The 27,360-nt window shown below is 35.9% G+C and overlaps 1 protein-coding gene across 1 annotated transcript in view; it reads left to right on the forward strand.

The window, feature by feature from the left end:
- Positions 1–27,360, forward strand: part of ARSJ (arylsulfatase family member J) — a 64,109-nt gene that overhangs the window by 24,981 nt on the left and 11,768 nt on the right. The gene's annotated exons all lie outside the window — the stretch shown is intronic.

The following is a 27,360-nucleotide window of genomic DNA, read 5'->3' on the forward strand; positions in this document are numbered from 1 at the left end:
CAAATTGGAAATTATTTTTAAGAGCTTCTGTATATCTGGCTCCTGGGGTGTAGGTGTTGAATGTCCATGGACCTTTCAGAAACAGCACAAATTTAAAAGGCATGGCTCTATTTTCAGTAAGTGGGCCATTGGTGGATTGCTGGCCAGTATGAAGTGGCTTCATCTCTCTCGCTACTATGAGATAAATTCCCACCTATTGGTAATACCTGTACATCAAAAAATGCCTGTAACTGTGGAAATCTTTGTCCTTGGGACAGTTAGTGCAGTGAGAGATAAAAGAGATAGATGTGGGCTTTTAAAGTACTATCTATGTTGAACTTGAAATGAATGAAGATATTTTATTTTTTTGAAACATAGAGCTTCCTAAGTATTTTGTTTGAGGCAGAATTTGAAATAAACATTTTATTTATTTTCTTTTATAAGTATTTGAAATCTATATCCTCATTAAGGATGAAAACAAGCAAATAATATGAATTATGGGTTTATTTACATAAACTTGAAATTTTGTTCTATTTCATACTCCTTTCAGATTATACTTTTTAAGATCAGAGAAAGCTACTGTGGAAACCTTATATATTAATTTCAAGGAAAAATCTGTATTGATTGCAAGGAATATTTTTTATTTGCTGGGAAGGAGGGAGGCAAAGAGAAGGGAGACCACTGTTAATAGATTTCCATATATTCAGATATGTAATGGATATGTTCAGCTATCTAATGAGATGTCAGTGACTCTAGGAAACCAGAGGACATCCTTTCAGAAAGTCTAAAATAGATTTTTGTTTTAATATATTATTTTAATTACTTCTTCGCTGAGAAAGCCATTAGAAACCTAGAACAGTAAAGTTATAAAGAACCATACTCATTTACTTAGTCCTAAAGCTTGTTCTAGAATGCTTTCAATATATTTAAAAACATTGACTTTTTGAATCTCACATTTCTTGAAACAATTTTATTTTATTTAAACATGTCCCGCATCTTTGACATCAGTGACCTTATCATCACTTCTGCTACTTTTTGAATCTTATTTTCTCCCCAGAGCACTTAACCTTCACTTCCATCTAAGTTATTTAACATTCAGCAGTTTTAAAATCATTTCTTATGCTATCACTGATCGTTTTTTTTTACAGATACTAAAATTGAAAATACTTTTTTACCTCTTTAAATATTTCCTCCCTTAATTAATTAGTATGCATTTTCACTAGGTCAATCTGCTGCTGCATTTATGTGGACAATATTTGGGGCCAAAAGGTGCAGGTCCTATTTGAAATTCAAACTATTACTGAGAATATTACATTAAGTTTGTATTAAATCCATAGAACTAAAAAAATGGTATATTATGTTTACGAAGTATACATATGCCTCAAGACTTTAAAGAAAATAGAATGTATTTTGTTTACAGTCTCCTTGGAAAGCAGAATGAACTTCAAACTATAAAAGATTGATGAAATATGATTATATGAATTACTAGCAAATAGAAGCCCAAGATAAATGAGAAGATGTGTCCACTCTCCACAAGTTCTAAGAGAGAAGGGCAAGTCTTTGAAGCAGATTGTCATAAGTTTTTGCCATGCTCTCTTCCCAGAGTTCTAATTATTGAATCAGGATACTCTACAATCTTTCAGCATAGAGAACACATGCTTTGGAGCTCAACAGACCTCCATCCAGATTCCAGTTCTTCCACTTAAATTTCTTAAACCCCACTTTCCTTTTTATGAAATGAGGATGATATTACTTTCCAAAGGCTGTTCCAAGAATGAAAGATATTGCTGGTTTATTGCTAGATATATGGGTAGACACTCAATAAATTGTAGCTGTTATTGCTGAGTCTATGCTATTTTGATCTTAGCTTTGAATACAGACTTCAACCATGACACCAAGATTCCTGTTGTCAAGGATATTTTCTGACATTGATATCAAACTTCTAAAAATGTGTCATTGCTGTGTTCTCCATCTAAGTGCTGACTGGCAGATCCATCTTGATCATGTCCCAGTTTTTATGTGAACCATGTATCTAAACTGGAATTTTTAGATAAGCCTAAAAGATATGCCTCTCCTACCAAGTGCTGGTCTTCTCTAGCCTACAGGTGTCTTGGCCCTACCAGCTGTCACTCAGTCCGGTACCTATTTCTCAGCCCTCTATTGCCCTCTAGTGACTGCTTTCAGCACTACCTCATCCAGGAGTTTAAGAGATTTTAAAAACAGTTAGCTGAATTGAAAATCCACAGTGTATTAAATTACCTGCCATATTTTGAACATTAATACGTGTGTGAAAAAATTGAAAAGCAGCTATTGAAGACTCCTGAAAAGTAAATGTATCAGAATATTGAAGATGTGTAGTATCCCAATGTCAAAAAGAGAAAAAGTCTGGATTTTAGGAACAAGACTGATTAATTGATTATGGTGCCCTGATTAAAAATTCTACTTGACTAGACAATTGATTATTATTAAGTTAGTAATCAGTGATCATTAGAATCTACCTCAGATTCACGGAGAAGAAATCATGCCCCCAAAATATCACTTAATTTTCTTTTGGCATGCCAACATCAGGGGAAGTTATAGGTATACAATAGCTCAGTTTCAACAAAGTTTATAGAAAAGTCAATCCTTTTAAATTAAAAAAAATAGACTTAATGGTAAGTAAAAGTTGAATGAGGCATTCAAAGTGAACTGAATGATAAATCAAAGTTAATCTGAGGGCAGGTCTCCAGTAACATTTTATAAGACTTTGCTCTGAGTTAGTGCTGTCCCCTCAAAGTCTTTAACACATGATTCAAGTGAAGACATCTTTACCAAAATTAACAGAGGAGGAATAGCTAACATACTGGATGACAAAATCAAGTATCTTCTGGATCATTAAATGGCAAGAAGAATGAGAAAAAAATCAGGAATTGGGAAATTCTCTGTGTAGATTCACCGATTAAACTGTTCTTCTGCAAAATGCAGGAAACCTGGCTTAAGAAAATTATACATGAAAAAAATAATAACTTAGGGTTTTAGCTGCCTGTGAACTCATCGTATGCCACCCATGTGAACTTCCAAATAAACTGATGTGAATCTTCACAAAGTGTAGACTGCACATCAAGGAAGGTAATAGTCCCGCTTGAACTTGGCACTGTTCAGACTACATCTGGAGTATTATGTTCAATTCACAGTGCCAGATTTTCAGAAGGACACCAACAAACTGGATTGTGGGCCAAGGGGGAGCTCTGACAACTGCAGAGCATGAGGATTGGCTGAAATAGCTGAGACAACTCAGAAACATGGTAACTGTCTTCACATATTTGAAGAACTATAATGTAGAAGAGAGTCTGCATTTATTAAGATTCCAGACAAGTAGAGCCTAGATCAATCCAAATAAGAACCTTCTATTAGCAAACTCTTCAGAAATAAAATGAGCTCTCTGGCAAGAAACTGAAATTCCCACAACCTGGAAGCATTCTACAACAAGCAGTGAGACTAAGAAACAAGTATGGCTCTTTACAGCTTTACTGTTTGGGCTTTTAATGCCTTTCTCATATATCTTTAACTTCTGTGATTCTGGTTCCTTTCTCTTTTTTACATTTGTTTCTTCAAACATGGAAACCTTCATTTATTTTCTTTTATTCCTCGATTCCTTCCCCCAGACTTGTGCAGAGTTGGACAAGAGAGTGCCATAAACAGAATTACATAGTATCCTGGCCAAACCAGTATGCCAGTGCTTCAATTGTATGCAGATTTCTTTAAGAATAGGATGCCATCCCAGAACAGACTCCAGAGAAAATAATTCTTATTCCTATGCCTAGTTATGGATAATCAGAAAAGCATAGCCTCTTAATACGCAAGCCTTTTTAATCAGTGACTATAAAATTAAAGAGAACAGGGCTTCCCTGGTGGCGCAGTGGTTGAGAGTCCGCCTGCCGATGCAGGGGACACGGGTTCATGCCCTGGTCCAGGAAGATCCCACATGCCGCGGAGCGGCTGGGCCCGTGAGCCATGCCCGCTGAGCCTGCGCGTCCGGAGCCTATGCTCTGCAACGGGAGAGGCCACAACAGTGAGAGGCCCGCATACCTCAACAACAAAAAAAATAAAAATAAAAATAAATAAAGAGAACACAGTCACTTTCGCATAATCCTAAGGAGCTGGTGAGCAGCATTTTGATATTCATATTACAGAACCAAATAGAATTTATATAACTCCAGAATTTGTAGGCCTTTTGAAACAAAACCAACCTCTCTCTCTTTCTCTTTCTTTTATTCCCTCCTTCCCTTCCTACCTTTTTTTCCCCTCTTTCTTTCAAGATTCATCTCACATCTGTTGCATAACGTTTCTCAGAATGATTCAGTGTCCCGTTCCTATGTTTCTCTTGAGCTGTTTCCTTATTACCAAACCAAACCAACTGCCAGGTCCAGGGCTCATCTGGCTGGTGCTTCCTACATCTGCTGTACTAGGAATAGCTTTCCCTTCATCAGCTGGCAGCAAAGCAACCATGAGGGTGCAAGAGGAGGCAGGTTTAGGGGGAGCATAAAAAGAATGGGGAGGATGTAGAATAGAAATGTCCTTTCCTCTCTGTGATGGATTTCCTCAGGACAGCTCTGGACAGCTGAAATTCCTTCAAAGGGAGGGAAATAGAGAAGCTGTTCTTTCAGAAGCAGGTTTCTCCTTTCAGACAGCCCCATATTATTATTCCTGTGTAATCACTTTTCAGTACATTTTATTAGAACTTCTTTTTATTTCCTGAGAAACCATGTAGTTTGCATCTGTGTAGCATGCATTTCTGTGGACCCCTAGTGTCTTGGCATTTACAATGTCTGATTCCCAGACATTCCCAGGTTAAAAGTAGGAAAAAACCTAGGAAAGAAAATCCCTCCATACTTTTTTTTTTCCTCCAAAGAGCCTTTAAATATCAAGTGGAGGAGAGGCTTTGAGCCATAATAACACTGATCTTCATCTGCTCTGCAGGCTTGTTGGGAGGCATAAGGAACTAATATGATATGTATAGAGTAGGGTAACTCTATACATTTAAAAAGTACCTTATTAGTGATGAGAACATCTGCTTCGTCTCTTTATGCCTTCATTTCTTCATATTTAAAATGACACTAGCATACCTAACCCATGGGGTCATTATGAGAAATACATAGGAAGAAGGTGGTAAAGCCCTTAGCACAGGGACAGGCCTAGAGTCAAACCTCACTAACACTCGGCTGTTAACATCATTCCTGTCTATTTTTAAGTCGGACATTGAAAGGGCCGTCAGTGAGTATCTGTGGAATGACAGTGGGTCATTGAATACCAGTCCTAGTTCACTGTGTGCAGATCATGAACTTTGTTGAGAAATGACAGATTCTAGTGTGTGCTTCCTCATCTTTTGTCCATATGCCTTTTTTCCCCTCCTCTAATGAAAGTCAAGCATAAAGGAAAGAGATGGTCTCTGGTATTTACTGTATCTTCACTTCTAATCAGAAAAAAAATGGCTAGATCTCATAGATGAGATCACACATTTCTTAAAGGTGGACTTTAAGAAACTTGTTGAACATCTGTTGCAGTGAAGAAATACAGAAAATTATAAGAGCAAAGCCAAATGAAGAGATACAGAAAATTCTAAGAACAAAGACAAATATTATCCAAAAAGCCTGGAAGAGGATGTGGAACAGCACAGGGCTGCACTCTTCCCTTTGTGCTCCTGCAGTAATATAATTGTTATGTTTCCTGGAATATATATATATCAGTGAAGCACAATAAAATTCAAGGCTATAAGGATAACACTAATGGTATGCTTGGAAAAAATCCTAGAATACAGCATGCTTGCAACTATTATCAGGGCATAGAAAGTTTGAAGTGGTTGGTTTTAAAATAAGTAAAGCTGCCTAGACATTACAAAATATGACATTTTGTATAGCTTTAGGGTTCCAAGGAATGTTCAAATCTACAATGTTAATTGTAAAGAAGATTCCAAAGTAAAGAGTAATAATTTTTAATTTTTTCCTGGTTCAAATTTCTTGGTGATTATAAACCATTTGGGTTTGCTGATCTATAGTTATGAATGAATATAAATCTCAACAAGTAATTTCCTATTCAGGCTCTTATAGATAAGATAGTATTTTAGAATGAAGTCATAAATAACTCACAAGTATATTACTTCTGTAGGGAAGGAAACATTCTCTTCTACCATTTTTGGGTTTTTTCCATAACAGTTATCACTACTTGAAATCTCTTATTTGTTAATTGGTGATGTTGACTAGGCCAGATATTTTCTTCACATATATATATTAGCTGTACCAAAGAGTTAGCTATTCTAGGCTATGATGGAACATATATCTGGGGTGCTATTTAAATAAACATGTAGTAAACATTTTTTTCATAGTTTTATGACTTTTCCATTTTAAGAAAAAAACTCTGAAGTTCTAGCAGCACTGCCCATTGTGTATATACCAACTTAAAGATCTAAAAAGATCACTCACAAAAATAAAAATACTGTAAAAAGATCACGCATATCCACTCCTTGCCAAATGTAAGAACATTCCCTAGTCATTGTTGATTGTATTCTACTTTGTGTTTGAAGTAGAGAGAAAAACTCCATGGCAGAGGTGGTATTTGAAATGGGCCTTTAAATATGGAAGTGGTTCCAGAGCAATGATTCATTTTGAATAAAGTCACAGGAGTGATGTTCTTTGGGGTTTATTTCGAACAGTGACAAAGTGGGCTTATATTCTGCAATGTCTATACTATGTGTACTTTGTAGGTAACTGTTTTTTTTTTTTTTTAAGAGCAGAATTATGTCATTGGGCTTTATTTTATAAAATATTGATCCTGAAGCTGCTTAATAAATTAATCTGAGTAGAACAATATGGAAAGTGAGAAGAAGAGGTGGAAGCGTGAATCCAGAGGCTGTTACCATCATTTTACTAGGCCTTCAAGTCTCCCCAGGATCTAATCTTTCTTTGCCTTTATTACTCACTACTCATCCCACATTTACATAACAAGATTCCTTGTAACTGGTATCCCGTCTTCTTCCTTCAGCATCTCAACAGTTTAATCGTATTTCAGGGAAGTCAGGTCCCTGACACTTTCTCTATCCTGCTCCCACCATCATCCCTGCAAATCCATGTTCTGGAAACATGACCTTTCATACATTTCTTACCTCTGTAAACCTCTAATTTATAATCTGTAATAATAATAATAATAATATCTATCTCAGAATTGTGCTACAGTCGATAATGAATGATAATATTTTGAGTGTTCTTGGTTTTGCTTTTTTTTTTGCGGTCCGCGGGCCTCTCACTGTTGTGGCCTGCCTCTCCCATTGCGGAGCAGAGGCTCAGCGGGCATGGCTCACAGGCCCAGCCGCTCCGCGGCATGTGGGATCTTCCCAGACCGGGGCACGAACCCGTGTCCCCTGCACTGGCAGGCGGACTCTCAACCACTGCACCACCAGGGAAGCCCAATATTTTGAGTGTTCTTGTTTTTGAATTGCAGTTTTAACTTGGCAATGTTAATTTAACATTTTGTCTTGCTTACAGTAATTCATGTATATGAATTATTGCTTCAACTAGATTATAATTTAAAGTATAAATTGTATATTATTTTTGTTTCCACCATAGAGGTTCATGTACTGCCTTATACATTAGGCATTTAATTCATGTTTTTAACTTGAATTAAGTGACAATTTATAACTTTTAACAGCACATCTGTTTTGAATTGTGATTATTTGGGGGCTTCTGGGGAACACACCAATATCAGATACTTTATTTCATTGTAAATCATTTGAGAGCAGATAGGCCATGCCTTCCCATCTTTTAAAGTCCTAGGTTTTAAAATAAATAAATAAATAAATAAATAAATAAATAAATAAATAAATAAAGTCCTAGGTTTTCTTCCAAATGGTAGGAACTAAATAAATACTTGATGAACCAAAACATGAACACAGAAGAAGCAACGCTTGTGTCATTTTAAATTCTCTGAGATGCCAAAGGACTACACGTTGGCTTGCTTATTTATGTAACTGAAAAGTGACTTTTTTGTTTTACAACTTTCAAAGTCCTTAGAAACTCTGACTAGTGCATCTTATTTTCAGAATATAGAGGCTGTTTTCATGTTGCTGTGTACATCATATTTACATCTGGAAAGATGGCATTCATTCTTTCTAGAAATATTTATGAGCCTCTAGAGTATTCCCAGCTCTGTGAAGAGCAAAGAAATTCATATGTAGAACCAAACGGAAAGATCTGTTTATCTATTAATAAACCTTCAAAGGCTACTTAGCGGAAGGCTATCTCCTTTTTCTCTGAAAGTTGGAGGTTTACTTCAGGACGGCCTTGTAGAAACTGGAAAAGAAAAAGGAAATCAGTTGTGTAAGAGGTCCCTAAGAACCTTACCCCAAGAATAGTCTGCTTTAAACATATATACTTAAATTCAAGAAGTATGTATACAGCCTGTCAAAATATTTGGATTTAACATGAAAAAAATGTTTCTCTCATTTTAAATTTGTAATCCATTTTGAATTTACTCTTTAATGTAACTTTTTCTTAGAACCAATTCTAGGCCAAGTTTTAAAGTGGATAAAATCCATCTTTGGTAACTCCACCTCCTTCTCTGAGTTCTCTTTCTTTACCCCTACTTTCTAGGCATTCAGTATTACTCTGTTGCTTAACCCAGCAGGACCTAATTCTCACTAAGTTTTCCGTGTCCTTTAGATGCCTTAATATTCTTGTGTTCACAGACTTTGATACGATATAACTAAAAGTGGGGATGTGAACATATGAACAGAAGATATTAAAGACACATTAATATTTCATTTGAAACAACCAAATACTTATTGCATTCTTAGAGGTATTTTTAAAATTTATTTTGCTTCATTATTATTCTGATTTTATGAGCTGCAAAACAAAAATGGTTTGGTATTTGAGCCATAATAAAATATCTTCACTTCAATGATTAACGAAAGTGCCCTTCTAATTATTTTTAGGTTAAAAAAAGCCTACGGTGAATCTGATTCTAATTCTAAAAGAATATGTACTAGTTTTTTTGTGTGTGGTTAGATTATTTCAGCATAGTATAAAAAGTAGAAACCAAATTATTTTTTTAATTAGCACATTAGTTTTAATTCTAGCTATTAAAACTTCCTCTTCTTTATGTAGTAACATTCTCTGAACAATTCTCTGTGTCTAATGAAAAATATATTTTTCTGTGGTTATGGGTTATAGTGGGGAAGATCATATTACTGTCTTCATTTTATGAACAGAGGGTAAAGACACTATAATTTTTTATATTCCTTGCTTGATTTTTAGTGTATAAATCCCATATAGCATCCTGCCCAATGTCACACAAGTTGTGAATATTCAAAAAGTATCAGTTGTTAGCTATGTGTCCATTTTTCAAGGCAACTTTCCTCATTTGTAATAGTTAACTTTATTGCCTTCTTCACTCTGCCACACCCCTATACTAAAACACTCATGCTGTACTATTTCAGTCATATTAGGCATCTGGCACTTTGCAGTGCACCAAAAATACAATGATGAAGAAGTCAGAAAAGGCCCTCACCTGCATGGAACTTATATTCTAGTTCCAGTGTGCAGTATATAGGGAACAAATAACCCAATGAGTAAGATAACTTCAGATTATGCTACATAGAAAATATACAGGTTGAGTTGATAGAGAATACTATTTAACATTCAGCCTTCACTTATGCATGTATTCATTCAATATATTTAGTTCTTAAGTAGCTATTATGTGCACCAGAAATTATGAACTCAGGTGCCTGTGTGTGAAGTGTGAAGTGTGGAAAGCAGCTACCTAATGAAAGTTGTAGATGTGTTTTATGAATGTTCTTCAAATTTTTTTTGCTGACCAAACCAGATTGCCCTTTGGAATACATCTGCCCACTGTTATCTACCTCTACATGCAAATGTCCTCTTTTTCAGAAAGTAGCAGATACATTCTCTTTCTTTTGAATGTCAATCTGATTCAAGTACGCAAAATTCATTCATTTATTCATTCACTCATTCTTTCAATAACCTTTAAAGTAAAACCTTTATTTCAGTGTTCTTGTATGAAGTAGAAAGCCAGTACCCCGACTCTACCCTCCAGTAAATTGTAAACCATGTGACATTCTTTCTGTCTATCCAGCCAGAATTAATTTCCTCCTCTAGAGCACACAAAGAATTTTTTGTCTTGCATATATTTCTATATATGTCTTGTCCTCCTTACTTAGCTCTTTATTTCTTATATATCTTGGCATTATTCATGACATCAAAAGTTGTGCCTTACCCACAGAAACTGCTCAGTACCTGTTTATTACATGAATGAGAAAAAGGTCAGACTAAGTCAGAGTTATCTATATGATCAGTATGTGTTTTCTAGGTTAAAGCATCATATTTTGCATTTATTTACATTGTGAATTATGGTGAGGATATAATAGGCAGCACGTTGCCTAACTATTTGGTTTTATCTGACATTTAATTCCCTCAGTTGATATCCTTAATTAATTACATAAAGTTAGAAAGAATGTTTAAAATTCATTTTAAGTTTTCAGAGGTACCGACTTTCAGAAGAAAAGTAATACGAAACCCAGACACTATTAATTGCTATTTTAGGGGAAGTTTGAAAATCATGTTATATACTTAGGATAAATGGGAAAGCAGAGAAAGGGTTGAGCATGCACTCAAAACAAGGACATAGAGAATCCCTGAATTGAGTTTGCACCAGAAAACTGGTTTTGTTTGCTCTTACTTTCTTGGATCAATTCATATTCCGGTTTAGTAAAAGATAAACTCCAAGGTTTAGAATACACAATTTTAAATTGTTTTTTTTTTGGTTTTGTTTTTTAACATCTTTATTGGAGTATAATTGCTTTACAATGGTGTATTAGTTTCTGCTTTATAACAGAGTGAATCAGCTATACATATACTTATATCCCCATATATTCTCCTTCTGACATCTCCCTCCCACCCTCCCTATCCCACCCCTCTAGGTGGTCACAAAGGACCAAGCTGATCTCCCTGTGCTATGTGGCTGCTTCCCACTAGCTATCTATTTTACATTTGGTAGTTTATATATGTCCATGCCACTCTCTCACTTTGTCACAGCTTACCCTTCCCCCTCCCCATATCCTCAAGTCCATTCTCTACATCTGCATCTTTATTCCTGTCCTGCCCTTAGATTCTTCAGAACTTTTTTTTTTTTTTTTAGATTCCATATATATGTGTTAGCATATGGTATTTGTTTTTCTGACTTACTTCACTCTGTATGACAGTCTCTAGGTCCATCCACCTCACTACAAATAACTCAATTTCGTTTCTTTTTATGATTGAGTAATATTCCATTGTATATATGTGCCACATCTTCTTTATCCATTCATCTGTTGATGGACACTTAGGTTGCTTCCATGTCCTGGCTATTGTAAATAGACATTTCTCCAAAGAAGATCTACAGATTGCCAACAAACACATGAAAGGATGCTCAGCATCACTAATCATTAGAGAAATGCAAATCAAAACCACAATAAGGTATCACCTCACACCAGTCAGAATGGCCATCATCAAAAAATCTACAAATAATAAATGCTGGAGAGAGTGTGGAGAAAAGGGAACCCTCTTGCACTGTTGGTGGGAATGTAAATTTATACAACCACTATGGAGAACAGCATGAAGGTTCCTTAAAAAACTAAAAATAGAACTACCATACGACCCAGCAATCTCACTACTGGGCATATACCCTGAGAAAACCATAATTCAAAAAGAGTCATGCACCACAATGTTCATTGCAGCTCTATTTAAATTGTTTATTGTTTTAAATCAGTTATGTCTTTTGAGGAGGGAGGTAAATAAAAAGTTTGATTTGGTAAGTATGAGGCACATATTAGAGATTAAAATGGAGTTTTCAGGAAAGCAATTAAATACAAGAAAATGGGGTTTGGAAGAGAGATTATATATCTGAAGGTATAAGTGAAAGACATTGAGAGCCATGAGATTATATGGGATCCAAAGTTGACCCCGGGCACTCCAGGGTTAAGATGTCTGTTAGATGAAGGGAATCAAAAGGGTACTGTTTAAAAAGAAGCAGCCAGCGAAGTAGGAGGAAAACCAAGAGAGTGTTCTGGAAGCCAAGCGAAGAAAGTGTGTAAAGGAGAATCAAATGATCAACTTGCCAGAAGCTACTCATGGACCAAGTGGGAGGAAGACTGAATATTGGCCATTGGATTTAACAACATGGAGGTCAATGGTGATCTTTTAGTGGGTAGAGAAACCTATTAGATCTTTTAGTGGGTAGAGAAACCTATTAGAAATATGTTCAAAAGAGAATGGGAGGGCTTCCCTGGTGGCGCAGTGGTTGAGAGTCCGCCTGCCGATGCAGGGGACACGGGTTCGTGCCCCGGTCTGGGAGGATCCCACATGCTGCAGAGCAGCTAGGCCCATGAGCCATGGCCGCTGGGCCTGCGTGTCCAGAGCCTGTGCTCCACAACGGGAGAGGCCACAACAGTGAGAGGCCTGCGTACAGAAAAAAAAAAAAAAAAAAAAAAGAATGGGAGAAAGCTAGGTGGAGACAAGTGCCAACAAATATTTCAAGGGGTTTTGATGTAAAAATGAAGTAAAAAAAATGGGGCAGTACCTGGAAAGGGAAGTAGGGTCAAGAATAGGTATTTCATAAGATGGAGTAAATAACAGCAACAGTGTTATTAAGCTGATGGGATTGGTTCAATAGGAAGGAAGAATTTGCTGATGCTGAAGTTAGAGTGGCAGAATATCTGGAAAGGTGTTCTGGAGTAGACAACAGAGGATGAACTCTAATGTGTAAGGTGGAGGATTGGCCTTATCCATGAATTAAGAAGGAAGGCACAGTGTATGAGCACAGAGGCAAGGAAGTGGTAGATTGGGGTGGGTCCTTTGTGGAAGTTAGCATCTGAGTCATTCTGTTTCCTTTGTGAATTAAGAAGTAACTTTATGCACTGAGAGTGAGGATGATGATGGAGCTGTTAGAGAGTTGAGGAGAGGAGTATGGTATGAAAAGTTTGTCTAGGAAAATTAGAGAGGTAATGAACAAGGAAAATAAAGTAGGATTGATGACCAGCACTAAGGGCCCACTTGCGATTCATGATCATGACTTTAAAGTGAGACTAGTACACATCATTTTAGGTTTGTTTTTTTTTTTTTTTCATGGAATGGCTTAGAGAGTTGGATTTAGGCAAAATTAAACTTTTACCAAAAGAATGTGATAAAGTTAGAGGGAAGGAAAGAGAGTTGCATACATATACAAGGAAGTAATCACAAAGAATGCACATGGGATTTAAATTAGGCAACGGGTATAAGGATAGTGAAAAGAATAAATTGATTGCTAGTCTCAGTGGGCACAGATTTTTTTAAAATTAGTTACTTGAAGGAATGAGCAGGGAAAAAAGGAGAGTCAGTGATTAGAGAATGAGGTGCTTAAAATTGTGATTAGAGTGAGGTTTCTATAAATGGTAATGATAAGATCTTCTAGGATGTGATCACAGGAGTTGGTAGCTAGGGAGACAAGATCATAGGAGGAGAGGATGTTAAGGAACAGAGTTCAAGGCATTGGAGAATCATTCATCTGGATATTGAAGTTGAGTTGAAGAGTGTTTTACAGTAAACTAAGAGCCAAGATCTTCAAAAACTGAAGGAGAAGAGTGGTACAAAAAAATGAGATGCAGTATCTTCTGTAGTCTGATAACATGGGATTCAAAGTTCAGGTTTATACGGAGGAGAAAGAGAATTGTTTGGAAGTAGTTATGAAGTGCAAGTAGGGTATTTAGCCCGCTTCCAGGCCCAGCGTTATAAGAGGTGTGGAAGAAAGAAGAGCCACCTCTTGAGAGAGCTACGGGGGATGGAGTGTTGTCAGAAGAAAGCCAGTTTTCAGTGGCAGCGAGAAGATAAAGATCACGTTCAAGAAGAGACTGAAGAGTGAATTAACTTCTCTTCTAACTGCTCCAGAGGACACAGTGTGTTAGGGAGGAGTTGGAGATGGAGGAGCAAAAGGAGGAATGAATATACAGAGCCTTTGTGCAACTGGAGACACTGAGGAAACCCAGGTTTCACCTGGGGTGTGACTTAAATAGGAATAAAAGACTAAATGGGACGGGGGCTGATCCAGAGTGTGGTGGGAACCTGTCCGTGTTATGGGAGAGGGTCTTGCCGATGGTCTGCAGAGCTGAGAATATACTATTGGAAAGCAAGTGTGTTTGACAAATGAGACTGTAGTTTTTATGTTCATGAGTGGAAAGGTAGAATGTGAGTAGGAGTAGAGTCTTAACTTTTGCTAGAAAATTCTGCTTTGGGCCATTTATAAGTTTATGATATTCTGTAGAAATTTAACCTAAGCTAATTCTTAGCTTATAAAAGAAAAAAAAATTGTTTAAGGAATGATTTTTATAGGTTTTGCCAGATCTAGGCTGATACTGTGGTTCCAGGAATTCATATATGTTTGGTCATTAACTTCTTGGGGAAAATCTGGACTTTCACATAATATGATTTATTAATAACAGCCTTTTCCCCATATTTCCCTTCATTTGCCCAGAGTCTAAGCTTCACTAATAATATTTAGCTTTATCATGGTTACGACAGGGACTTAGTATGCTGAGTGGACCAATTTTCTGGTCCATGCAACAGCTTTAATTATTTAAAGATACATTTACACTCTTAAATCCCCTGCTTAAAAATGAAAATTAGATAATTGCCAGCTATCTAAGTAATAGCAAATTGTTGATGTCTCTGAGCTATTTTCTTTGTCTCTCATTTCTTGCATCCTTTCCTTTTCTTCTGACCTTCAAGTGGATTCTCCTCATTGACTCTTTTGAGGCTGTGATGTTCAGTTCCAGTCTTGGTTTTTTGTTGGTTTGTTATTAATTCTCATCATTCTTTCCTGATTGGGATTAATAATTTCATTGCCCCTATGTTTACATTTCAGTGTATTTTGATTCAGCAATTAAACTGTATTTTAATTTCTCCTGGATTAAGATGTTTCCTGCTTTTCAATTCAATTCTAATTTTTATTTGTTTATTTGTTCTTACAATTATTACTTTTTTCTTGCAGGTATTCTGAACCCCTTGACATGTGTTCTTGCTTACATGTAAAGCTTCCTCAAAGGAGAAAGATATTTAAATTCTTCCATTCCAAAATAATCCAAAAATTATTTTTAATCATGACCAGGGAAAAATAGTTAATTGGATACATTTACTTTAAATTAATTTCAGTAACAAAATAAAATGAAGAATGGAATAGGGGAGAATACAATTATTCTTTCTTTAAGGTGGCTTTCCTGTCTTCTGAGCAGGCGGAAAAAGTGGCTACTCCGTTTATAGCTCAATTGGCCTCCTTCTTCTCTACCCTTCTTTGCTTTGGTTATCTCATTAATTGCTTTTGCCTCTTTTCATTAATCTTGGATCATGCTAGGTCCAAGAGGAGAGTAAAGTTGTTAATGAATAGGAAAAATTCACTCTTACTATTTTTCCTCTTCCTCAAAATATATTGAGTTTGGGCCAAAGCAAAGGAAGCTGAACCATTGACAGTCTTTATTTTTATGCATATTTATTTATACTTCTACTGCCTACAGTTAGTAGATTCAGAAACATGTGTGGACCATATTGAAAAATCACATTAAAAAGCACTATTTAATTGTTGGTACTTAATTGGGTGATATTTAACTTTTAAGTTTTCATGATTCAGAGTGTGGTATTTGAATTTTCAGCCACTGCATTGAAAATGGATATTTTTCTTAGAAATATATACTTAGTAGTTGGCGTCATAAGTACATAGACCAAGTAAATTATTTATTATCCTAAAATACAAATTTTCATATGGTATAGAATGTTACTGTGTTGGCATAACCACTGCATTCGTTCTCCTATGGAATGGAAGCCATTCTGACCTTTTATTTCAGGACTTCCCTCCCTTATAGCCGGGCTCCATTTCCCCATTGTGCAGTGCCCTCATTGCCTAGTCCTGACCTTTGTGGACAGCACCTGGGTTCTCTGCCTGTCTCTCCCACATCCAATATTTTGAAACTTTATGGTTCTGCATTCTTTAGTAGAGGAATTTTCTCTTGCTATAACTTGAGAGCTAGAATATCTTGAAAACTATAGAGTTCTATTGGCAAAGTCCTATCAGGTGACATTCCAGTTAGCTAGTTTTAGCTATCCTTTAACCACACAAAACCCTTCCCAACATCCTCAACCCTGGCTCTTGCCTGCCATGTTGAGCTACTTAAAATTCCACCATTGTGCCTCTTTACATCATTTAGCCTCTGCTAGAAAGGTTTTTTTTCTACCCTCTTCACCTTTCTATTCTATATTGGAAACTCAGCTTAAATATTTCCCCAGGGGATATTTCTTTGATCTTTCTTGAAATGCCAACATTTGAGTTTCCATATCACACTGTCATCACCCCTATATAAGCACTTAACAGGCTGAATTGAAATTACCTAGATCTTTACCTTATCCTTTATTATTTGGCTGTAAACTCCTTGAGATAAGCCACTTCATCTTGTTCACCTTTGTTTAGCAGCACATTGTTTGGGATGGAAGGGAGGGAGAGGAGGGGAGAGAAGGAGAAAGTTAATTATAAAACTGAAGAAACCTAAAGAGCTCTGGGTCTTCCATCTTTAAATAGACAAGTAAATATTTGCTGAAAATCTTTCATAATATGAAGGAGAGGGACATAAATTTGAAGTTTTATAGTTATGACATAAAATAAAAACAAATTATCTTTCTTCCAAGCTATTCATCTCAATGTTCCTGCCTAATTTATATCTTATGGTGCTTTTAGAATTTTATATCACTTTGATATGCAAATTTCAAATATATACATTGCTCTGGGAATATATTTCATATTTTATTGATTATAAGATGACATTATAGTAGAGAATCCAATATATTAAATAAAATCATATTAAATATGTAAGTTAATTATATAATACTAAACAATTTTTAATTAAGTTATGAAAAATGTGCATTTTATTAGAATTGGGGACTATGGTAATATTACTAACAGTAAAATCTAACAATTATTGAGTACTTACAAAAAACTAAGTACTTTACATAAGTTATAATACTTAATTCTCAAAACAACCCTAGGTGGTAAATTCTACTACTATTATATTATATATGAGGAAAATAAATGCACAAAGTTCACATTGGTAATAAGCCCTGGAAGTAAAATTTGAATCTAGACAGTCTTACTCTGGAGAAATGTGGTCCAATGGAACTTTTATTCAATGATAGAAATTTTCTATATCTGTGCTATCCAGTATAGTGGCCACTAGCCACACGTGACTATTGAAAATTTGAAATGTGGCTAATATAAATGAGAAACTGAATTTTAATTTAGTTTAACTTAATTACTTTTAATATAAATAGTTGCAGAGACAGAGATTTATTTTAAGGAATGGACTCACATGATTGTGGATGTTGGCAAGTCCAAAAATCTGCAGGATAAGCCAGCAGGCTATAGACCCTCCAGTTCAAGTCCAAAGGCAGTATACTGGGAGAATCCCCCTTTCTTCTGAGGATGTCAGTCTTCTTCTATTAAGGCCTTCAACTGATTGGAATATGCCACCCACTATGGAGGATAATCTGTTTCACTCAGTCTGGTGATTTAAATGTTAATCTCATCTAAAAATATTTTCACAGAAATATCTAAAATGTTTGACCAAATATCAGGGTAGCGTGGCCTAGTCAAGTTGACACAAAAATTAATCATCACATAGTTCACGCAACATTTTTGTACACAGTTCAACAAATTACATCATTCTGTGGAGTACACTGCAAAGGAATTTAACCAGTACTAAGTTGAATTGCTTTCATAAAATCAAACAAAACTAACATGTTTAATAAATCATCAGATAAAACATTCTAATTTAATGTAACTTGTTTCAGAGTATTCTAAAATTCTTTGATGCTATCTAATTATTATCAATACTACTTTCTTGTTTTCTAGAGTATCTGAGTAAAAGTATGAAGACTGCTCTAATATTATCATTTTTCCCATAGTGAAAATATCACAGTGATTGAGGGGAGTTGAATCTACCATTACTTCCATCAAACAACTACAGAACATATCTAATATATTTGAAAAAAAGCATAACGATAGAGCTAATGGGATGATACTATGTAACACATGCTGTAATTAAACATGGACCAATAGCTAATCATAAAAGAATAATTAAAATACTTGTTAATAATCCTTCCGTTTACATTTCAAATATGAAAAGTAAGTGTTAAATTACATTTCTTCATTGATTACAAACTCTTAGTAATTGGAACTATTTAAAATGAATAACAATACTTGATTTGGTCTGGTTTTTAATTTCATACCAAGGATTTCAGCTCAGTACTCTCCTAACATAGCATCTTTGACTAAGTCATGAGATTTTACTTAAGCAAAGGGCTGCCTTGGGAAGAGAAGTAGACAAAGAGATATTTCCCACATTTTTAAGTGTTCTTCCCTGTAGTAGACATTACTTCCTTTACAAACTATAATGTTTACATTGCTCTCTTTCATATTTGAATGAGGAAGGTGTATCACAGGGAAGAAGACATCTGCCCTCTTCACGTTGTACAGCATAGTGATTGTTATTTGGTTTTTTCTTAGAACTATTTGAGAATTCATTGATTTTTTTTTTCTTGCGTTACGTGGGCCTCCCACTATTGTGGACTCTCCCGTTGCGGAGCACAGGCTCTGGACGCACAGGCTCAGCGGCCGTGGCTCACAGGCCCAGCCGCTCCACGGCATGCGGGATCTTCCTGGACCGGGACACGAACCCGTGTCCCCTGCATCGGCAGGCAGACTCTCAAACACTGCGCCACCAGGGAAGCCCGATAATTCATTGATATTTAGACTCATTGTCCACCTGAATTTTTTACCAAGGTACCTCATTTCTGGTTGTTGTCCACCAGGGTATCTGCATGTGGCTATTGTGAAGATGAAATTTTATGTTGCATTTGGATTAAAAGTGGCTGGAGGCAGCCTTTATTTTAGTGATTTGCGAAATGGAAAGCTGAACTCAAAGTGACTGTAGCTTTCTGACTACGAAGAGAAGCTATGCCATGTGGTGAGTTTAATTAACACAGGCTGGTGAGATTATTCCTAGAATGATGGGTTAATAATCACTTAACTGGTGGCTTTGTTTACAGCCTAGATGAGCAAGCCCTTTTAATAAGCTTTGTGGTTAACCTAGCCTCTGGGTTAAAAGTTACATTTCTGGTAGATTAAACAGATTTTGTAGTTTCAAGTGAATAACTCTGAGAACCTTTGCCCCCCTCAATAAACATTAAACACATGAGGGCTTCCCTGGTGGTGCAGTGGTTGAGAATCCACCTGCCAATGCAGGGGACACAGGTTCAAGCCCTGGTCGGGAAGATCCCACATTCCACAGAGCAACTAAGCCTGGGCACCACGACTACTGAGCCTGTGCTCTAGAGCCCGTGAGCCACAACTACTGAAACCCACACACCTAGAGCCTGTGCTCTGCAACAAGAGAAGCCACCGCAATGAGAAGCCGGCGCTCCACAACGAAGAGCAGCCCCCGCTCTCCGCTACTAGAGGAAGCCCGGGAAGCAACACAGCCAGAGATAAATAAATAAATTAAAACAAACAAACAAAATAAAACATTAAACATAGGAACTGTCATTCAAGATAATAAGAAAAAGAGTGTATTATAAACTAAAATAATCTTTCTTAAATCCTTTGCACACACGTCCCAACCCCCAGTCTCCTAACAGCCTGGTTCTTTGTGCTCTTCCTTCTGTTACTGGAATGAGTAATACTCAGCACCGTTTATGGAAATTGCAAAGCAATTGTATCAACAAGATTCTTTTCTCTCAAGGCTTGTCATCAAATACCGTGGTTTTTTTACAGTTTCTTTTCATTTTAACCAAAGATAACTCAAAGTCTAAAGCTTATAATTTTTCTTTCTACACTCAGGTTTCCCAGTGGTTTCACAGTTATGGTCATTTAAAAATGTGTATCTGTACATCTATTTCAGATAATTTTCTTTTTGGCTGCACCATGCAGCATGTGAGATCTTAGTTCCCCCACCAGGGATCAAACCTGTGCCCCCTGCATTGGGAGCATGGAGTGTTAACCACTGGACTGCCAGGGAAGTCCCTATTTCAGAGAATTTTAAACAATATTCTCCTCTTTCTCTTTGTTTGATGAGTCGAATTCAACTCCATACAATGTCCACACAGTCCAGTCATCCCATTTCGTTCAGTAACCCCAGATTTAATGCTCCAGGTTGTCATTATTGGTGCCATTGCTTTTTATCGAATACCTTCTTAAACTTGTCAGTGGCCCAGATTATATTGTTCAAGAATGAGAATGTGACATTTGTGGTTATCCTGGACCTCAAGACTATTCAAAAAATGTTTAACTTCATTCTTATTCTGAAAGGTGATTAAGGTACGTTAAGTACAGATTGACTTTCTCATAATAGGCATTCAAAACAGGCCATCGTCATAACTCATGTCCCACATGGACTTAGATTTGATGTGGACTTTGATCCTAAGTCTGTGCCTCTGAAGAGACATAGAGGCCTCTAGATACTTTATGGTTTTTCTCCTTAAAGGTTTCATTTTAGGAGAATTCAGTTCATCTTCCAGCTTCTAACTGCTAGTAAAAGTTACTGATTCATAGACTGCTAGAACAGAAAGGCCCTGGAGATTTCCTAATTCTAGACTCCTTATTTCCTATAAGAAGTTTTACAGTTTTGTGAAAGGGTTTTCCTGATGTTGGCTAGTATAGTTCTTAAAGTGTATCACCAATTGTTATTCTAACCCATTTCTGCAAATGTATCAGTAGTCTACAGTGTACAGAGATTTTGTGAAGTGATCCTGGATAATTTTTATTCTTGCTGCCTTGTTTTATGAATGTGTACTTTAAGCCTGTTCACCTGTACCTAGTGGCTACTGAACACTTTTCTAAAGAATGTTTTATGAGATTTGGACATTCAGGTAAACATGAACATTCTATAGGAGCTTTTTCGTTCATACTGAAACTGCCCTGTTATGAGAGCTAGAGAATAATTATGATCTTTGGCAGAATAGTGGTATCATTTTTTTTTCTAACTCTCAGAAACTAGCTGTTGGCTTTTATACAAGGGAATATCAAGTTGCTTCCTCTTCTTTTAAATTCAAAGGGGTGTGGAACAAAGTGTTTAGTACACAGAAGGAAGTGCTTCCTTTCCATAGAACAGTACATTTATAGTTCCTACTAGAAATCTTTAATGAAGCATCACAATATTCACTTTACAGAGCATGAATCCTGTTAGATACAAAACTATTTCAACACCCAGAATGTCTCTATGAGCGGGATCTACTGGACTCTGTTTTACTCCTATCTTACTTAATAATGATTACTAAGCTTGTATTAAAGGGCATCTATACATATTATCTTATTGAACTTTCACAGCAACCTGAAGAGAAAGGCATGTGTTACAATTCTGACCATATTAAGTGAAAGTCAGATATCATTTGGAACAGTGATTTAGTTAACCATGATTCACAGCCCTCTTCCATAGTCAGGGCTGGCCAAGGCCATTCCCATCATTTCTTTGGCTTTCCGGGCTGCATTCCTGTATCTGCCCGTCCTTCAACTTCCTCCTCTAGTCACACTGAGCTATGAACCTCTGCCCCCTCCTTTTGCCACAAGATTCCCAATAATTTTCTGAGGCATTACTGACTTTTCTGAAAACATTGGGTCATGTTGCATAGCAATGGGTTTCTACCGTCTCTCTGGCTCTCGCCCTCACTAACTACCCCTTCCCCAAACCCACAAGCATCAAACATGTCCCTGCCCCTCATACAGGAGGGGAAAGTTAGGTTTAGGAAGGGTTAGTGATGGATCCAAATGATGGAACATGACCTGAAAGCCATTTGTTCTGATGACAGATACAGGGCTCCACTGTTATTTTAAAAATATCAACATTAACCATTTGTTTAGCACTTTACAATTTACATAGACATTTTACTTATGTTAACTCATTTTAATGTCTTTAATAATGCTGTGAGGTAAGTATTATTGTTCTATTTTGAAGAAGCATATATGGTTACATAGAGAATTGACTTAGGTTAGGCAATGCCTGTTTGTTAATGCTCGACTTTACCCTTTCCTTTGAGATTTCATTTACCTAGAATTGATTTCATCTCTTTGTGGCAAGTCCCGTAGTGTCCCAAGGATTTCTGTTAATTACTAGTCTCATGGTCATCTCTTCCTACAGCTGAGCCCTTGATCTCAGCTAAATCTCACCTTTCCCTAGGACAATATACCTTTCAGCTTCAGTGCAACCCAGATATGAAAAATAGTCTTTTATTTATTTATTTTACTTTTTGTAAAAACCAAAGCTGGCTACTCCAGAGGTTGAAGAAAGCAATACAGAAATTTCTCACTACTGACATGAATTTTGCCAGAATTGGCATACTATTTTGACTTTAAAAAATATTTTTTTCATTTTGCTGGAGAGTTAACAATGGATTCAGTATTGGAATTTTTACTCCTAATCTCATGTTCTTTTTACCACAAAATACTATTTCATAGAAGTATTTGTTATTTAGGTTTGGTAATTATTGATATATCTATTCAGAAAATTTTAATCATAGAGTAATTCAGAGAATATTAAGACATCAGTGGTTTTCAAACATTTTGGCCTCAGGGCCCTTTTGCACTCTTAAAAATTACTGAGAACTCCAAAGAACTTTTGCTTATATGAGTTAATACTTTTGGTTTTTACCATAATAGACATTACAACTTGAAAATTTCTTAAAATATTTATTTAAAAATGACAAACCAATTACATGTTAACATAAATAAGATCTTTTTATGACTATAACAATATTCTTTCAAAAAAGTATTGAGAAGGTTAGCATTATTTTTAATTTTACTATCTCTTTAATGGCTAGCTTAATAGAAGATAATTGGATTTTCATTGTTGTTTGAAGTATGTGAAGAAAACTTAGCTTCATAAAGGTATATAGCTGGAAAAGGGAGATGTGTTTGAGTTGTGTTTTCAGATACACGTGATACTCTTCTTGATTACTATACCAAAAGTTGTCAAGTGGTAGTTATTTAGAGATTCTTACTCATTGTTAGGTGAGACCAGACAACAACCAAAGGTGGAAAAATGTGTTGTCTGCCAAAACTCTAGTAACCCCATTGAACTCTGTAATTTTTTCTATTGTGTTTCTATGTTCTGGACACTGTTCTAAGCACTTTGCATATATTAGCTCATTTAATCCTTATAATAACTCAGTGAGAAAGGTGCTAATATTAACCTCATTTTGAGGCTACTGAAGCAACTGAGTAAAACTGAGGCATAAAAATGGAAATGAGGAAACTGATGCACAGAGATTTTCTGAAGTGAATTTGCCATTTTAGTTCTCAGCTCTGTTGTTTTACAAGATAGTAAATTCAAAGTAAAATAACCCTAATAACATGGACAAGTAATAGAATTGCAAAGTTATTGATAATCCTATGACATATTGAACATTCTAATAATAAACTGGTAAATTACCAAGGGAGATCACATAGTCCTCCGTTAGTAGGCCAAAATCACTTATTATTCCTTTAGTATGCCTCCAGTTATATTGTCATTAATGATCTATGTTTAACTTGTTTCTAATATAATTTTTTCCGAATATGACTTCTAAGAACCACATTAATACAGCTTCTGAATATAATTTTTAGCAAATCAATACATGTTTGCATGCACTCTCCCTTATGTTACTATAAAAATACCATTAAACTCATTTTGAGAATCTGTATTTTGGATCCTAGTAGAAATACAGATAAAACAATACTTAACAGCTTTTCAGGATTAAAGAAATTCAAGAACATGGAAGTGACAGTTTTGGATGTTACAACACAAGTTATTAGAGGAGTTGGCAGGTATAGATTAATAGGACACATGATTCCTTCTGATGGTACAGGAAAGTGGGCAATGGGCAGTAAGAGAAGCAGCAGCTTCAAGAACAATTTTTACTGCCATGAACTTTTAATGGTACTTTCTGGGAGCTTTCCAGGATACACTGAGCTGAGAAACCTATGATCAGTAGTGAGTATGCTTTCCCAGGGTCATAAATGCAGTATCTGTGTGATATTTTGGAAACCTATCTGTTATGGTAAGAGTAAAGAATAAGAAAAAATTGGATGGAATAGCACAGCTGAGATTTATCTGTCAAATCTTCCCTCTGGTAGACAAAATAAGCATTACTTAATAATATTAAAGCACTCCAAAGAAAGTTTTGGGGAACAAGTTTATTTCCATGTCTGAAATATAACAAGATCCATATATTAATACTGGAAAGTATGACTCAGGCAACAAAGATATCAGTTGGTTTTTGCTTATATGTCATTACAGCTCAGCATACCATAAATATTCCCATAGATTCAATACCTATCCTTCCTTTTACAAACCATCTTCATTCAGAGCATTTATTTTTTTTAAATAAAGCTGAGTACTTGGCATGGGTATCCCTATAGATCAATGTGTTATTTCTTTGCATTCCTCCATAGACATTTAAGTAAACTGACACATAAAAGGGGAAAACAATTGCATGGCATAAGCTTCAGTTTGACAACTGGAAATTCCAATCTGACTGCCAGGAAGACAGACAATGGGCAAGACACTAATTCACTAGTCCCAAGTGATGGCATTATGTTTTGTTTCGCTTTGGTTTTGGTTTCATCACTTGCACACAACAGAGCAGTAAGAGAGACATAGAGTTAAAGAGATGATGGATTGGAAGGGCACAGAAGAGAGAAGATGTAGTAATAAATAGTTATAACTAGCATTTGTATAGAATTTTACAATTTACAATATGTCTTCTGTATTTTATTTCATATAACCCCAACCAAAAAAGAAAAAAAAAGTCCTGTGGAGGGATCTTCAGGGCATATGTAGTTATCTTTTTTATTTCCAGTTTTTTAAATTATTATTATCACTGTGAAATATTTCAAACATATGAAAGCTTCTTAGGAATAATTTAACAAATACTCTGGGTATTTTTCTACATAAAGGAGAAAGTTGAATGAAAAGAATTATTATAGGGCTTCCCTGGTGGTGCAGTGGTTGAGAGTCCGTCTGCCGATGCAGGGGACACGGGTTCGTACCCTGGTCCGGGAAGATCCCACATGCCGCGGAGCGGCTGGGCCCATGAGTCATGGCCGCTGAGCCTGCGCGTTCGGAGCCTGTGCTCCTCAACGGGAGAGGCCACAACAGTGAGAGGCCCACGTACCGTCAAAAAAAAAAAAAAAAAAAAGAATTATTATATAAAATTAAGGCAGCTGTAACCATGCTATTGTACATGGGGTAGAAGAAAGATGATCTATGATAATGATTTGGACAAGGATCCATCCATTTAAATTTGCTAAATTTCTTTCATTTAACTACTTATATAGTTCAACAGCTCAGAATATAAAATATCAATTCCACATTCTTATCTGCCAGCATCAGTTGCTTATTAATACTGTCATTTTAATAATAAATCCTAAGCTATTTAAAATAGTTCAATATCTGTATTTAAGACAGAATCAATCGTCATCGCTATTAGAATTTAGAAAAGATACCAATAGAAGGGCAAAGTCACAGATAGATTAGAAGGCCATGAATTTATCTTTTGGGAAAGAAATTATTTAATACATGTCAATTGGTGCCTATGTTCTATTTCTAACGATGCCTACACGAAAAGGGCATGGCTCTAGCCTTGAGAATTTAGTCATACCAATTAATACAGTTTTACACAATAATTCTCTTTATCTTTAATTGAAAATGCTTTATAGCATAGAATTATAAAGTTCCTTTACAAATAATGCTAATTAACTGAAAGTGTAATAGCCATCTGCCTTGAGGAATAAGCAAGTATATTCTTTTTGAAACTTTCCCTAAAACATAAAAACTATTCTCTACTTTTTATACTTAGTATATCACAATATGCCTCATAGATTTATTTATCATAAATTCTCACTATCTTTTGTGTTCCCCACAGAGTACAGTGCCTGGAATATTGTAGGTTCTTAATAAATGTAATTTTTATTAAATTGAATTTGTAAATTTTTCTGAAGACTGCCATCATTTTCTCTACTAAGCCGTTGAGTTTCAGTTTCTTTTCACATAGCTTGCAGCTAAGACACTGATGCCTTCCACATGAGTTTGACATAAAGTACTTTCACTTATGTGTGCCTAATTTCAGGTGCAAAGATACTCAGTTATTTGACAGAGAATTCCTAAGGACAGATAGGAGGAGATAATCCTGCTCAAGAATGCAAGAATGTTGCTACTTTTTTGTTGGGCTAATTTCTAGAGAAGACACCTGGTGAACAGAAATGTCAAGCTCTTCATAATTTTTTTTTCTTCAAAGTCAGAACTACAAAGAAAACATTGGACTTTTCCACCATTTGAAAATATGGCAGTCCTATTTCTAGGGGAATTAAATAAATGATGGACTGATTCATACAGAGGAAAATGAATATATCATATATTCAAAAAAATTTAAAGAATTTTTCCTAAGGAATCTGCATTTTACATTGATAATTTAAACTAATATCAATAGAATATTAGCTAAGGATATTTTTCGTAACACATCCTGTCTCAGGGCAAAGTTGGTAATGTGAAATGTGGTTTAATATTTAAGCTGCTCTCTGTTCTACACCTCAAATCACATTTTCTGTTTAGAATAGAAGAGATAAATCAAATTTTTTCTAATTGATTTAATAATACTCTGTGGTAGTAGTAAAAATAGCAAGAAAAGTAGTAATTTTATTTTGGCAGTATGGGTACACTTTGCTTTTTGGAATACATGTGTCCTTGGAAAAGTCTAAGTTGGGGCTTCCCTGGTGGTGCAGTGGTTGAGAGTCCGCCTGCCCATGCAGGGGACGCGGGTTCATGTCCCGGTCCGGGAAGATCCCACATGCCGCGGAGCGGCTGGGCCTGTGAGCCATGGCCTGTGAGCCATGGCCGTTGAGCCTGCGCATCCGGAGCCTGTGCTCCGCAACAGGAGAGGCCACAGCAGTGAGAGGCCCGCGTACCGCAAAAAAAAAAAAAAAAAAAAAAAAAAAAAGTCTAAGTTAAATCATTTTAAATGCACCTCTGGAGTTCCCTCTTAACTTTTACTCTGTAAATAATTTTATAGATGAGGAATCAGTTAACTGTATAAGTGAATGTTCATTTAGATAGATGTTTGGTAGTCTTTAATTTATGTATTAAACTTTATTTTGTTTAAATAATGGAGTGTAGAAAGTCCGGGTCTTTAAAAGGAATACTTCCAAAAGATAACATGGAAAAAGGGGGTCATGTCAAAGTCCCTCTGGTTAGGGACTAAACTTATTTTTTGATGGAAACTACCAAGAATTTACACACACTATAGATGAGAGTAAAAAGAA

This window comes from Mesoplodon mirus (genome assembly GCF_964341445.2).
Source record: "Mesoplodon mirus genome assembly, chromosome: 2".
Lineage (NCBI taxonomy): Eukaryota > Metazoa > Chordata > Mammalia > Artiodactyla > Ziphiidae > Mesoplodon > Mesoplodon mirus.